We start from the raw sequence: 15,923 nt of genomic DNA, 5'->3' as shown, positions 1-15,923 counted from the left end.
TCTTTGCCAACAAGGCAGAGGGCAGGGATGGATGTTGCGTGCATTGCTACTGGGTCTGTCATAACAACTCGGAATGACCTGGGGGTAGCCACTCAGGAGAGAGGCTGGAAATAGCCTGGTGTGGAGCCTCGGTGGGATATTAGGGACTAAGGCCTAGTCCCTTTCTGGAGGCCCCTGTGACCTTTGTGGAGACCCGAAGGCAAGAAAGTGGGAAACAGTCCACAGACACACAGAATAACTCTTACCTTCAAAAGCCAGGACAACTTTGCAGAACGGGGGGGGGGGGTCTGATACCTGCTGGGGGCACACTTCCTTGATCATCCTGGCCTATTCAGATTTGTTTTCAGACAGTATTTGTTGTGGCAATAAATGAACACACCCACATTTGCCCATCTCGGTGGAAGTCATTGTGGGCAATCTTGGGAAAAAGTGCTTTTCAGTTTTACAGCTGTCTTTGCCCAAGACACCTATGAGGTACTCACTAAATTCGGGTTAGGAGTCCCATGTGGAAACCAGTTTGATTCTTTAAAGGCAGCCCTCGGTTTTCACCTAAAAATGCCTTCTTTATTCAAATTTGATCATTCACCTCGCTTCCCGGACTCAGCTCTGAGTGACTCAGCTTTCTCTGGCGTCAACCCTTAGAGTTTGAAGGTTTTCGATTTTTTTTTTTTTGGTGGGAATATATTCAAAACAACTTGCCACAAGGTTGGAAAGCAGTTCAAGCATCACGGACGCTGAAATCTGCATCTCGCTTCTCAAGGTGACTCCTCTTGGGGATGTGGGGGACCGGGAGGTTGTGAAGGATCAGTTGCATAATCATGATGTGTCCTCTCCTGCCGCGGACGAGGCGGTGGCGCCCGCCTGAGGCCGGTCACGCCGGGGAGGCCCACCCTCCCCGGGGGGGAGAGGCGTGCAGAGCACCAGGCAGCTCCTGGAGGCGCAGAAGAATTCCCACGGGAGACTGGAAAGAAGCGGGCCTGCCCGGAAAGTCACAGGGGTGGAATACGACGGGCTCCGCCAGTGCACGAGCTGGGCTCCCAGCCCATCTGGCCTCAGGAGCTGCCAGCGCGTGGGGCCCATGACCAGGTGAGGTCACCCGCGATGGCGTCCCCGAGAGGCCACGCCTGCCACTCAGGTGCTGTTTGGGTGAAGGGGGGCACGAGTTTGCTCTGTTATTCCACAGCCTCATTCTAAGACCCTCGGAGCCCCTGGCCCTGGGGTTGGGACCCTGCCGGTGATGATGGTGAGGAGGGGCCCCGGGTGTTTGGGGGGGGGGGCAGACGCCCAGCCGGGACAGGCAGGTCCAGCTGCCCAAGGCGGGTGAGCAGCGTCAGCCTGTCCCTTATTCTGCCTTTTCCCTCCTTATGGTCAAATCCAGGTACCGAGCGAACACGCGCCTTGCATGGGTGACGTTGGAAAGCACAGCTGGTCCAGGCTGGGAGAGTTAAATTAGAACAATTTTAATTAGGGCCTCATAACTGCCAGCGCTTTTCATTCAGTTATTCATTAACGCTCGTCCCACAAACATTTGTTAAGTACCCACTGTGTGCCAGCTACTGGCACCATGATGCTTAACCATTTGGGAGCCAAAGTGATTACGAGAGAAATCTCCTGGTTTTTTGGCTGAGCCAGGGAGGCAGTGGCTGGAATCCTCTGCAGGAGAACTATCACGTTATTGTCTTTCACAAAGGCAGATGGTACATGCAGATTTGTGGGCGCGATAGTTTAGCATAAGCAGCACTTTCATGAAAGTAATTGCAAGGTCTTTATTACAGCAGCCTCCGCACCCCCCGCCCCAAGGTCAGCATTTCACCAGCCTGAGTGCCGTTTGCTTGGTGTCCGACACAGCCATCTGTCAGATGTTCCGGGGAACCTGGCCGCAAGGGAAGCGCTTATCTGGGAACCAGGAACAGTGAAGCTGGTCCGTTCCCCAGGAAGAGAGAGACCGAAGGAAAAATTAACCCAGGAACTGAGTCACGCATCCATGTCTATCCGTGTGCGGGGAGTCGGATTCAATCCCTCCGTCTTGGCCAGACCGCAGACAGGGTCGTCTCGGCGCGAGCAGAGGATCTGGAAGTTACTACGCTCTCGGGAACCACGTAGGTGGTCATGCCTGTGCTTCGTCCCGTGACCTCCCCACGCCCCTGTCACCACTTCCAGAGGGACTTCTGATCACTGTCCCCACCGTGGCCTCACATAAAACCCCCGACTGCTAAACTCCAGCATACGGTCGGCACGTCTCGGGTGCCCTGCGTTGGCTAAGCCTGGCTCACCTCTCCAGAGGCAGCTCCCATCCTGTCCTGGGGTCACCACCCCCCTCCAGGCACATACAGTCATACAAATACACACAACACACATGCACACGTATACACGCAAACACATGCATGTACATGTGCGTGCACACACCACACACATGCACACACACACACACACACACGCACACACACCACTAAAACACCAACCCTCCTCCCCAGGCCAGGGTCCCTTCCTCTCCGACTTCGTCGCCTGGTTCTCTCCTGCTTCGCTTTATTCTTGATTCTACCGGTGTGCTTTCTCCCAGGCACCCTGCGGCTCCTTCCAGGAGGAATACAGCATCTATCTTTCTTTCTTCCTTTTTTTTAGATTTTTTTAACGTTACTTATTTTTGAGAGACAGAGAGAAAGATAGAGCATGAGCGGGGGAGGAGCAGAGAGAGAGGGAGACACAGAATCCGAAGCAGCTCCGGGCTCTGAGCTGCCGGCACAGAGCCCGATGCGGGCTCAAACCCACGAACTGTGAGATCATGACCTGAGCCTGAGCCGAAGTTGGATGCTTAATCGACCGAGCCCCCCAGGCGCCCCCAGCATCTGTCTTTATGCCCCAATTTCCCAGCTCACAGTGAGAGACACATAACCTGTCTTTCTTCCCGCGTTGGGCTCGGAGACAAGGAAATCGGACTACCCTGCAAGTATAAATGCCCTCTGGCTCAGAACTAACTCCTCCGGTGGTCAAATTTGGGCCAAGGCCTGGGCAAACCGTAAATGTTGCAAACACAGTGCTACCAGCACTCTTCATGCATTGATGTATTTAATCCATATAACAACCCACTCGTGGCTGTTATTGTCACCACTACACAGACGAACTGAGAGGCACAGAGAGGTTCAACAACTTTCCCAAGGCCACAGAGCCGGTAAGTGGATTTGAACCCAGGCAGCTCTAGAGCTGGTCTCTTAGCCAGAGCCTAGGAGGTCTTGCCTCACCAAGGGTCCCTATCCCCAGGGCCCCATCACCCACACATGCTCATGACACTACCCATGCCTCAGAAACAGCATCCCAAGGTTAAAGGCATCCAATAAGAACCATTTTATCATGCCGAGGGATTCTGTGGGTCGAGACTTGCGTGGGGCAAAATGGGGATGGATGGCAGGCTCAGCGGGGAAGACGTGCATCATCCGGGGCTGGGGTCATCTGGAGGCTTCCGGACTCTCAGTTCCCGGCCTGGGATGACGGGAAGGCTGGGTTCGGCTGCGATGTTAGTGGTGTGGGCTTCTCACAGCACGGTGACTGGCACCTGAGCAGGAGCGAGCACGCCAAGGGGGAATATTCCAAGAGAACCAGGCAGAAGCTTCGGGACCTGTTCTGACCTAACCTCAGAAGTCACGCGGCGTCGCTTACTGCCACGTGCTGTTAGTTACAAGGCAGCCAGAGGCTGGAAGAAAGAGACTCCATTTCTCAGCAAGGGCGTGACAAGGTCACGTTGCAGGAGTGCCTGAGGGAGGGGCGAGAATACTGTGGAAAACACAGCTTGCCTAGCCCGGGCCTGCCTACTGCAGAAACTTCTTTGCCCCAATTTGAGTGACCTCATCCTGAAGGTATTCACTTCTCACTTTGGTTATCTTGTTGTTCCTGTGAGTGAGGAACCACCTTTGATGGGTAATGTGAGCATTTTGCAGGTGGACTGGGTGACCCAAAATGGCGACCCAACTAAAGAAGTCTCAACCGGTCCTGACAGCGGCCTCTGTCTCGTGTTGCGCCAGAGTCTTACCTGGTAGTGGGGCCATAGAAGACAACGATGGCACTACTTTTCATCACTACTGTACTATGCCTGACCTAAATCTCTTCTCCAGTTGTATTGTTTGGGGACTTGTTGAGACCATGGGTTCAAGGCCCGTCCACAGAGTCTGGTTGAATTGTCTGGGGCCGGGAAGCATTGATTTTTTTTTTTTCTAGGGTCCACAGGTAATGCTGTTGGACACCTGAGCTGGAGAACACCTGTCTTAGATGAAGACCTTTGTGACTCTTGGCTTAGACCACCTTCTATCTCCAGAGACCAAGGTAGGTGTGTGGTGCCTTCACCGGCTCCCAGACACAACATACTCTTTTTAAAGAGTTTGTGCACTCGGGCTGTCACTTGCCCATTGGCCCAGGCTAAGTAGCTATCTGTGCTGAAAAACTATGGGCCAGATACAACGTGCTAGCTGCCGTGTTCCCTGGTGATGGCCGGCAGGTGCAAATCTGAAATGCAGACTCATTGCGTGGCTATAATTCTTCCTAATAACTCAGAAGAAGGGTCCAAGAGCATTTCCCCAAGGTACTACTTGACTGTAAATGACACTCCAGAGGGAGAAGAAGGAAGCTCCCCCTGATTTTCTTTCCCTGGCCTTGGGCAGTGTGGGCATTTGTCTTCACAAACTATGCTCAAAATATGTTTGGCAGCAATCTGGTTTTTGGGGTTGTTTTTGGTTTTTTGGGTTTTTTTTTTAATGGGAGTGCACAAAAGCTTGTGCCAGTACCTTTAAATATTTTAGACGCTCCTAAAATGTCATCTGGCTGAACCAATCTTTTTTTTCCAATTTGGTGTGAGATGCACGAATGCTAATTTAAGCAATCGACTCATAACTGAGCAATGAAACCATGACAGAAGAAGCTCTCTGTGCAGGCGGGGATGGGGCCATAACTCCTTCTGTGTAGGAACATGCCATAGTATTGCAAAAGTGTTGGCTTGTCTCCCAGAGTGATAAGAACACCGTTAATGTTCCTTAGAGCCGCTTCCTATAGGCAGTTCAACCTATGTTTCAGGAGGGCAACATCAAAACCAATGACGTATCTGTTGAAGTGCTAGGGAGGCCACCTTCACTTTGACCAAGAACCTCTGGATCCTGTTTGCTGCTGTCACTGGCCGTGTGGCCTTGGGCAAGTTATTTTAACCTCTCATGTGCAAAATAAGGTTAACAGTGATGCTCCCTGGGGTTGTTGTGAGGGTTATGAGTTAATGTGGGTGAAATAGTTCAAGGGTTCCTTGGCGAAGAGTAAGTGCTCATGAGGATGACCTGTCATCCCACCATTTTGAAACACTCACCGCCACTAGATGGGTTTTTCCGGGGAGTGAGGTTGCATCCTGTTCCCAATTCAGTAATAACTGGGAGCATTGCTGCAAAGCTTTGAAGCCTTCCCCACCCCACCTCAAACACACGCATGTACACACACACACACACACACACACACACACACACACACGCCTCTCTGGATGGCCTCCTCACTCCCACAGGATCCTACACAGAGTAGATGCTCAAACCTTGCACCTTGGCTTGAGATAATGTGGCTCTGATCACCTGGGGTAGAAAGGGGCACAGCTGGCTTTGCTGAGGACACTCAGGAAACATGCAGAGCTTCTGGGTCATTGGAATCTTCTAGGAGCTCACTTAGTCCCACATGAGTCCCAGATGAGTCTCCTCCTCATCTTCTGCCGGGAAATGAAGCTCTTCTCTTCCAGGGAAGGCTGTCAGTGCCAAGCTCACCTTTGCTCCATTTGCAACCGCCCTGGGCAACTGGAGGCTGCACTGCCCTCTAGAGGCTTGGGGCATTTTGTCCCCAAAGTTTTTATGGTAGAGATCCTTTTGTTTCTCTAACTTTATACTATAAAATATTTTCTTTTTATGATAAGATTTGTATATATTTTATGTTATATTCACTGATTTCAACCTTTTATTTTTAAATAATAGCAAACTTACAGAAAAGTTGCAAGAATAGCATGAACATTTGTCATATACCCTTCACCCAGACGTACCCATTGTGAACGTTTTGCTGTATTTTGCCACATCATCCCTCTTTCCCTAGATAAGCGTCCATATTACTTTCCCCGGTCATTGCAGACATCACGGCTCTTCATCCCTAAATTTTCCCACGTAGATCTCCTAAGATCAAGAACCTTCTTTCCCATACCCACAGTGCAGTATCTGAGCCAGGACATTCATCACTGATAGAGTCCTATCATCTAATTACCAAGGGCTCCAGTGATGTCCGTATAGAATGGTCTTCCAGTCTAGGATCCAAATCAGAAGCACATATTATATTTGGTTTACAATTCTCTTCGGTCTCCTTTAATCTGACGTCTCTTGTTAGCTTTTTTTTTTTGCTTGTGTGTGTGTGTTACATGACAGTAACACTTTTGAAGGGCACATGTAAGTAGCTATCAAAGAGGAACAATAGAATAGTGGTAAAAACTCTCGTATACTCTTCACCCAGATTTTCTGAAATTTGGGTGGGTTTTTTTTGGTTATTCTTTTTTTTTTTTAATGTTTATTCATTTTTGAAAGACAGAGAGAGACAGAGCACAAGCAGGGGAGGGGCAGAGAGAGAGGAAGACACAGAATCCGAAGCAGGCTCCGGGCTCTGAGCTGTCAGCACAGAACCCAACGCGGGGCTCGAACTCATGAACCGGGAGATCACGAGCTGAGCTGAAGTTGGATGCTCAACTGACTGAGCCACCCAGGTGCCCCTCTTTTTTTTTTTTTTAATTCAAGTTAGTTAGCATTTACTGTAGTTCAGTGAAATTTGGGTTTATCCGAGGTTTCCCCATCACTAGATTCGGATTATGCATTTTTGGTCAGAATATATAGTGAAGTGTCTCTGTCATTGCCTCCCCTATGGAGACACTTGATGTCAATTTTGTCCATTTACTGATAATATTGACTGAAGTTCGAATCACATGTTTTCATGTACTTGTTGGCATTTGTGTATCATCTTTGGGAAAATGCCTATACAAGTCCTTCGCCCATTTTTAAACTGGGTTGTTTGTCTTGTTGTTGGGCTGTAAGAGTTATTTATATATTCTAGATATTAGACTCTTCTCAGGTGTATGGTTTACAAATATTTCCTGCTTTTCTTGATGATTTCCTTTTTTTTTTTTTTTTTTTGTAGTTATTCATTTTTTGAGAGAGACAGAGAGAGAACAGGGGAGGGGCAGCATGAGAGACAATCCCAAGCAGGCTCTCTGCTGTCAGCATGGAGCCCGACTCAGGGCTTAAACTCACGAACCATGAGCTTGTGACTTGAACCAAAACCAAGAGTCAGATGCTCAACTGACTGAGCCACCCAGGCGCCCCATTTTAAGTTAGTTTTTGTATAGACGTAAGGTAAGAGTCAAAAGTCATTCATTCTTCGGCACGTGTCTATCCAGTTGTCCCAGCTCCATTTGTTAAAAAGACATCCTTTCTCCCAATGCTCTTGGAGCTCTTGTCAAAAATCAGTTGACCATAGACACGTGGGTTTATTTCTGGACTCTCAATTCTACTCTGTCAATATATTTATCCTGTACAAGTACCACACTGTCTCAATTACTACTGTTTTGCTGGATGTTTTGAAAGAGGGAAGTGTGACGCCTGGGTGGCTTAGTCGGTTAAGCATCTGACTTCAGCCCGGGTCATGATCTCGCGGTCTGTGAGTTCGAGCCCCGTGTCAGCCTGCTTCTGATTCTGTGTCTCCCTCTCTTTCTGCCCCTCCCCTACTTATGCTCTGTCTCTCTCTGTCTCAGAAATAAATAAACATTAAAAAAAAATTTGGAAGAGGGAAGTGTGAGCCTTCCTACTTTGCCCTTTTTTTCAAGATTGGGCTATTCGGAATTAGCCCTTAAGTTTTGATGCAAAATAAATGCTGGGACTTTCTTTCAATAGCAAGTCTATGTATAATTATTCAATTATCTTATTTTTTAACTGTTTAATTTGTATTTGTGTCTATGATTGTGCTCATCAGTTTATACATATAAAAATCTTCAAGATAAATACACAGATAGATAGATGGATGGATAGATGGATGGATGGATAGATAGATAAAAAGGGAAAGAATGAATTTGCAATGTGCTTCTGGACTGCGAGACAGAGATATGCACACATGGAGGAGAATTTGCAAGACTGGAGGATACTTTGACCCAAAGCACTTGCCTGGTTGAGCCAGTAATAAGTAACAGAGGTCTAGGGAAGCCCTCTCGGCTTTGACGCCAGTCATGTATATTAACTGGAGTCTACAAATCTCAGAATTCCAAAAAGCAATCAACCCTGAAATTTGCTCTCCAGGGACCTTCACCCTCCCTACCCCCTTCTGCCCAGACATCCCCCTTCCCTGCCGTATTTTTCCAGGTGGGTGGACCCTGGAGCTGTGAGCTTCTGGAAGAGGAGCCCCTTCAAGGGAATAATGACTGCAGCCCCCGGTTTGCCTGTAACTTCTCCCACCCTCGGTTCTCACAGCCCACGTTCAAAACCGCAGGGGGTCGGGTGTGTGGCTAGCTGGGCTTCCAAGGTTGGGTGGAACCCTGCCGAATAAAGAGGAGCTGGGCTTGACATCTCCCTACATTTGGTGACTTGCTAGAAAGACTGAAAAGACTCCATAGTGAGTGGTGCTCAGCTAAGATTTGCTGCAGAAAAGGACGCAGAGAGAGAAGGTGGATACACATTAGCGGAGCCCAGAGAAGTCCAGCTCCCCACTGTGCCTCCTCACCCGAGCCCAGTCGGGATGGGCTTTTCTCTGCCAGAGAACTACAGGGTCATGTGTGAAGTCTTGCGTCCGGGGAAACCCATGCAGGTCTCAGGCTCCAAGGTGTTTATGGGGTGTTTGTCAGATAGACTTATCCTGCTATCAATCAGCCACGGCAACTGAAACCAGGACTCCAAGCAGGAAGCCAGGCGTATCTCATCGATCTTAATGTTCTCGCAAAGCCACCCCAACAAGCTAGCGGGACCCGGTCCGTGGTTCCCGGTGTACACAACAAGATCATCCATCACTGACATAAAAACTTTCTGAGACCCCCATTCCCAAGGGCTGGCCAAGCAGGGTCAGTCGTGGCTCCAGGTTTCCTTGGAAACATTCAAGGATTACGTAAGTAACGGCGCCGGCTCCTTCCTCACGTTTTCACCTTTTCTAAATGGTCCTCAGCCTACAGTTACAGATGCGTCTACACAGCTCAGCCTCGGGAAACCCTTTACTGGCCGCCGGACGTCATCGCCATGGCCCTGGTCAACGTGAAATAGGAGAAGAAGGCAGCAAAACACACACGCGGCCTGGTTTCCAACCTCTACCTTGTGCGTGTCCTTGGCAAAATCACGTCACGTCTCCAGGCCAGTTAAGGTCTCACGCATCCCACCCGAGGGCAAGTTTGTGAGATGGCTGTGGTAGGTGACGGTGCCACGTAAGTGCTTCTTCTTACTGACGGTTGCACTTGTTTGACAGCTGTCTTTCCTGCTTCGGCTCCACATATCTGAGAGGAGCCGCAAATCCATAATCTCCACTTACAGACTGATTCAAGAAACCACCACCAACCCCCTGGAGGCCATTGGCTGATCCGTTTCAGAGGATTTATCCTGCTAAACTTATCCCGCTTGGCACTTTCTACTTACACAAAAAAATCTCTATTCCTTTTCAGAACAGATCTGTAAGTCCAGTGTGTCCCATTTTTTTTTTGTTAATATAATATGGAAAACAATTCATTTGCTGGCAGGGGGACATTTATTCAGCAAATATTTACTGAGAATCTCCAGTAATAATAATTACCATTCAGCAAATGTTTATTGGAAGCATACTCTGTGCTAGGCATTGTGTCCGAGTAGGGATACGGGAGAGATGACAATTAACAGGCGCTAGGGCCCTGCTCATGGAAATTTCCATCTGTTTGCAAAGTAGGGTGGCCAAGTGTTCTGGTGTGCCCAGGACCCGAGCCACTGCCTCTGCCCCCAGAGAACCACCTCTGGACTGCCACTGCCCTCCAGGGCCACCAGAGCCTGGGACCCCAAGGCCTGCTGCTGCTGGAGTCAAGGTCAGAGCCTCAATGTGCTCAAAGCTGGGTGATAGTCTAGAGTGACCCCTCAAATCTCTCCACCGAGGCCACGGTCACCTTGGGTGCTGCCCAGACTCCCTCTAAACCCTGGAAAGACTTCACTGGACCCTGTCCACCACCCAGATGTGGACACCTGCTCTCACGGGAGAGGGGGGCAGGGGAGGGGGTGTCTTGCTGTGCAGACTCAGGGAGGTTTCCTTTGTAGCTTCAACAGCAGAGAAGTCAAACGCCAGGCTTTTGCGTGAGGCTCTCTCTGCCCCGACTGTGTTCCTTCCCTGCAGCTGACCACCCAGCCAGGCCCCCCGGTGGCCCCCAGAGGCCCTCAGGCCTCCCAGGGAGGGCCACCCGAAAGCCACGCCTGACCACCTACCCACTTCGGCCCTCACCCTCCTCACACGACCCAGCCTTGGGCACCATATTTTCCGATATTTTGCAAAATTCCTATAAATGGGCTTGTATGTTGTATAATCAAAAAAAGAAAAACACGGTTTTGTTTTAAACAAGCAAACAAGAGAGTCTCATTTTGCCAAAACATACGCCAGTGTCCTATTTCTGTCCCTCGTGCAGCCGTAGGCATAAAGTAGAAATAACGTGTCCAACCAATTCATTGTCTTGAATTATTTACCTCTTTTAAGATGAGCTGTTTGAGAAGTAAGACCTAGACCTCCTTTATTTATTTTTATTGACCGAGTTTTGCCATTTGGGTTGTGTCCTTGCTGACTCCTCCTGACTTGGGCCGTCGTGCTGAGCCCCGCAATCTGCTCACTGCACGCCTGCACAGCTGTGCTAACCCGGGTGTCCTGCTTACAGCGGCTTTTCCTTTTTAATCCCCGAGTTTAGGATGGAAGCCACTGGCTGTTCTGATTTCATTAGGCCAGCAGACTGTTTTTGGCAAATCACCTGGACAGCGACTTGAAGGTGCTGGGTAAAATGAACGTTGCTCAACATGTTTGAAATGACCCACAAGGAAGAAATCGTGACACGGCGCTGATTTGCCAGGTTTGTAAATGGGGATCGAAAGGCAGGGATGGCAAAAGCTGTGATGTTGACAACGTGTCCCTAAAACTTTCTTCTGTCATTCACTCCCTCGTGTGAGATGTAGTGTGTGCCCCACCGTCCAGCACCCGTTGGAGACGCAGAGAACATGAAACGCTGTCTTTGTATTCGTGAGAGATTTCGGCTGGAACCCGACAGAAGGTCCATATCATCCAAAAAGGACACAGGGTGTAGCTGGGCCTCAGAAACTCTCGCCAGGGATTATCTTGGTGTCTGTTCACTTTCTCCTACCCCCAGTCAGGCTCTTCCACCAGCCAGGACCCTGGGTGTTCACCACCCACAGACAACTGCAATCCACTGCTCCCACCCAAGCTCAGAAATCCAAGGAAGGGCTCTGATTGGCCCAGCTAGGGTGAGGCGTCCAACTCTGACCAATCAGTGGTGGCCATGTGGGTGGAGTCTACAAGATCAACGGAGCTGAGAGCACTGGAGTGAGCCCCCATGCAACATGGCTGATCCTTATAACAAGAGGAGAAGAGATCCAGTGAGGCAGGTGCAGATGAGAAGCAGAGACGCGAGCATGTGTTTGCAAGCCAAGGAATGCCAAAGATTGTCAGCGACATCAGAGGCCGGGAGAAAGGCAGCGAACAGATCCTTCCCTAGACCGTTTGGAAAAAGCCCAGCCCTTTTGACCCCCCAACCCTAGCATCCAGAACGGTGAATGAATAAACTTTTTGTTGTTTTACGCCACCCAGTCTGTGGTAATTTATTACAGCAGGCCTAGGACTTTAATACAATAGACAGCAAAACATTCCAAAAGCTTAAATATTTCAATGTTTCAAAATAATAATGGAGAGTGTGTAGTTTGGGGAGAGGGAAGTCTTTCTTATCCTACCACTGAAGACTGAAATTATGAAAGAAAAGACTGGCTGACCCACTACATGAAAATCATGGTTCACAAAACATGACAAAGTTGAAAGGAAAACGTTTGCAGTTTGTGACAAAGAACTAATATGTGCAATGCAGAACGGGCTCCTATAAATTAGAAAAAAGTTATCAGTGACCCCACATTTTGTTTATGTATAATAAACAAATTCAATGACTAGACAAGATACAGGAGAAATCCAAACGGCAACGAAATGTGTGCAGAGTTTTTCTGCTTCACAGATAAATAAATGGAAATTAGGATAAAGACATGTAATTTCTAGGGCGCCTGGGTGGCTCAGTTGGACAAGCATCCTACTTTGGCTCAGGTCATGATCTCTTGGTTCGTGGGATTGAGCCCCACATCGGGCTCTGGGCTGAGAGTGGACCCCGCTTGGGATTCTCCCTGTCTCCTCTCTCTGCCCCTCTCCTGGTCATGCTTTCTCTCTCTCTCTCTCTCTCTCTCTCTCAAAATAAATAAACTTTAAAAAAAGTGTATACTTTCTCTCAAATCATACTGGCAAAGGCAGACCAGACTGACGGCACTTGGCACTGACATTAGCAGTCCCCAAACGTCCCAGCCAGAGGGACTTAGGCGTGCTGGCCATACCGTAAAGGGTTAGCTCAGCTGACGTGGGTTGCTCAAACCCCAAGCGTGGCCCTTGATTGGCTCCTGGGACGTGACCTCTGAGCCCCTGGAGAATCCTTCCCGACAACAGCAACTTTGCGTGTCTGAGCGTTTGGGCCATGCCACATGGTTTATGCTGGCCACAGGATTTATGGCGAGCACCTGCTTCCTGTACGTCTGAGGCTCTATCACATGCTGTATCAGGCTGCAGAGTTTGGGCATTTTGCCTAAAGCCAAAACGGCCTGGAAGCCTTCGGGAGCCACTTAGAAGTCATTTTCTTCTTGTCGCGGGCTGAACTGTGTCCCTTCGAAATTCATACTCTGCAGCTGTGACCCACAAGGTGACTGTGTTTGGAGATGGGGCCTGTAAGGAGACAACTGAGATTAAATGAGGCCCGACGGTAGACCCCTGACCCAGCATGACTGGGGTTCTTGTAGAAAGACAAAGAGACCCCAGGGATGCCCGTGCCCAGAGCCAAGGCCATGTGAGGACACAGTGAGAAGGAGCCATCCACAAGGCAAGGGCCTCTGGAGAAACCAGCCTCCCCAACACCTTGATCTTGGACTTCCAACCTCCAGAACTGTGAGAGAATTAACTTCTGTTGTTGAAGCCCCCAGTCTGCGGTATGCTGTTATAGCCGCCCTAATGTACCTCTGGATCTGATAAAAAAAAAAAAGGACTGTTCTCAGGTATTTACTTGGCCCCAGAGCCCCACTCTTCTTCTTCTTCTTTTTTTTAATGTTCATTTATTTTGAGAGAGAGAGTGTGTGTGGGAGCAGGGGAGGGGCTGAGAGAGAGGGAGGGACAGAGGATGCAGAGTGGGCTCCGGAATGACAGCAGGGAGCCCGATGTGGGGCTCCAACTCACGAACCTCGAGATTATGGCCTGAGCCGAAGTCGGACACTTAAGCGATTGAACCCCCAGGCGCCCCCACTCTGATTCTGCTCCCTGGGGATCCCGAAGAGCTGGCTTTGCAGAGGTGCTGGCAATAGTGAGTGACATCACAGCCACCACCCTCCCAGCTTCCTGTATCACAGGAAGGCCGTTTCTCTGGGAGCAGGATTGTGGAAGAGGCCTTCCTGCCCAGGCTCCTGCTCTCCCGGAGGGTAGACAGGGCTGGGGGTGAGGGGACGGTCACAGCCCGGATTAGGATGTTACCGCCAGATGTGAGCACACAGGGACAGCCTGCTTCCCCGTGACCCCAGCCCGGCCTGGGCTCCTCTGACCTGCCCAGAGGAGCCTGTCCACCACCCCCCCCCACCCCCCTGCCGATGGTGTCCACCGCCATCCCCCCTTCTGGGGACCCTGAGCCCCAGACCCTCCCCAGCCTCTGGGGCCTGGGGTCCTGCTACCGCTGGAGTGGAGCAGAGCACTGGGAGGTGCGGCGGGGTCCTGGGGAACAAGTCCCTGCTCCGGGTGGGTGGGGCAGAGGGATGTGCGAACTTGGGTCCAGCGTCTCTGCACCTCCCTTCCTCCAGTGCAGGCTCAGGGCTCACGCAGGAGGCTCTGTGGTTTCCCCTCCCCTGATCCAGCCTTCACCTCCACCCGCCCTCGGTTCCAGGGCGTACCGCGTGCGGTGGTGAGGCTGTTCCAGGTGGAGCAGGGGGGCGGCCCTCACAAGACACGGCGCACCCCCCCCGGGATGTTCCCAGGGGCAAGACAGGAGGCACAGAAAGTGCTCCAACGGGTTAGCTCGGATTTCATGATTGGTCGTGTTATTATCTACTTATGTGCGTTAACGATGGCTACCATCACCTTTTTAGTCCACAGGTACTTGGTGCCCGGCCCGGGCACTGTGCAAGATCAACTACCGAGTTTTGCTGATGAGGCCAAAATAAGTCATGGATTCGATTAAAAGCAAAAACAAAAACACTGCATTGGGTGCCTGGGTGGCTCAGTCAGTTAAGCATCTGACTTGATTTCGGCTCAGGTCATGATCTCACGGTTCGTGAATTCAAGCCCCATGTGGGGCTCCGTGTTGACAGGGCAGAGCCTGCTTGGGATTTTCCCTCTCTCTGTCTCTGCCCGTCCCCTGCTCGCTCTCTCGCTCTCTCGCTCTCTCTCAAACTAAGACAACAACTGTATTACCATAAAGCACAGGACCTTACACAATTAAGATGACCGAGAAAAGACTCTTGGGAACTAGCTGGTGCAGGAACACGGCAGGGAGGGACCTCTTTGAATCTCTCACTCAGGGAGGCCTCTTTCTGAGCCCAGACTGCAGAGGAAATGCTTGCCAAGGTCCCTTCTGACTTCCACAGGCTCAGCTTGTGCTTTCAGAGCAAAAGTCCCGCTGCCCCGGGGACAGTGTGATGCAATCCTCTCTTTGCTTTCTGTTTATAATTTCTGTGAAACAGAGACGTAATTACGTCTTGCACTTTGGTTTAATTACTTGTCTGATGCCCTCAAAGGGAGTTCAACCCTGCTGTCCCCCGGGGCGGGGGGGGGGGGCAGGGGCACCTGCAGTCCCTCTCTTGGGGGGGGGGGGTGCGGCCCGGAGGCTCTGAAGCTGCGTTTGTATTGCAGGCTTTTTCTTAGAGGCAGTGTTGATTCCGGGGATACAGAGTAGGGCTGGGGGATCCTGGGTTTCTAGTCTTTAAAAATTGTAATACACTATTCGGCACCTGGGTGGCTCAGTTGGTTAAACATCTGACTCTTGATTTTAGCTCAGGTCATGATCTCATGGTTTTGTGGGTTCAAGCCCCACTTCGGCCACCAATAGCGTGGGGCCTACTTGGGATTCTCTCTGCCCCTCTCCACTCAAAGACTTGCTCTCTCTCTCTCTCTCTCTCAAAATAAATACACTTTAAAGAAAAACACCTGTAACACACCAGTTTATTGACACACATGCTCATGATTATCTTTTCTTTCTAGAAGCCAAGGCTGAGGCATCCTCTAAGGGCCAAAGGCGAGGGTCCCTTCCTCCCAATTTACATGGTTCCCCTGATGCTGAAAATTCCCCTTGTCTCAAGGGCCCTCTCATGGGGAATCTGACTTCACACCTCCAGGGCCCTCTTTAAAAAAAAAAAAAGTATCATATTCTTAACTTTTTAACAACTTTTATGTATTTAAGTAATCTCCACACCCAACGTGAGGCTTGAACTCACAACTCCAAGATCAAGAGTCACACGCTATTCCACCTGAGCCAGCCAGGCATCCCTCCAGGGCCCTCTTGAGGCGGTTTCTCTGGCAGGTTGCTAGCCAGCATCTCCCAGCACCTTCCAGAAGCTTGACCATCTGCTTATATTTAAGGATTCTTCAACACATTCGAGACAAAACTATGGGAAAGA

The 15,923-nt window shown here is 50.2% G+C and overlaps 2 long non-coding RNA genes across 4 annotated transcripts; both read left to right on the top strand.

Annotated features, from left to right (window-relative positions):
• Window positions 1-694: 694 nt before the first annotated feature.
• On the top strand, window positions 695-5,916 carry LOC147584017 (uncharacterized). Of its 3 annotated transcripts, XR_015240511.1 has the most exons (3): window positions 695-1,086; window positions 1,776-4,314; window positions 5,059-5,916. It is a non-coding gene; the product is annotated as an uncharacterized LOC147584017 (long non-coding RNA). The 3 variants fall into 3 exon arrangements; XR_015240510.1 differs by having other exon boundaries at window positions 1,779-5,916; XR_015240509.1 differs by having other exon boundaries at window positions 1,776-5,916.
• A 6,635-nt stretch (window positions 5,917-12,551) lies between these two features.
• LOC147584016 (uncharacterized) lies at window positions 12,552-14,508 on the top strand. The gene is made up of 2 exons (XR_015240506.1): window positions 12,552-13,322; window positions 14,404-14,508. It is a non-coding gene; the product is annotated as an uncharacterized LOC147584016 (long non-coding RNA).
• Window positions 14,509-15,923: the final 1,415 nt, after the last annotated feature.

Source organism: Puma concolor, chromosome A1 (assembly GCF_028749965.1).
Source record: "Puma concolor isolate L17-30 chromosome A1, mPumCon1.1.hap2, whole genome shotgun sequence".
In the NCBI taxonomy this organism is placed as follows: domain Eukaryota; kingdom Metazoa; phylum Chordata; class Mammalia; order Carnivora; family Felidae; genus Puma; species Puma concolor.
This window is presented reverse-complemented; position numbering and strand designations above follow the sequence as displayed.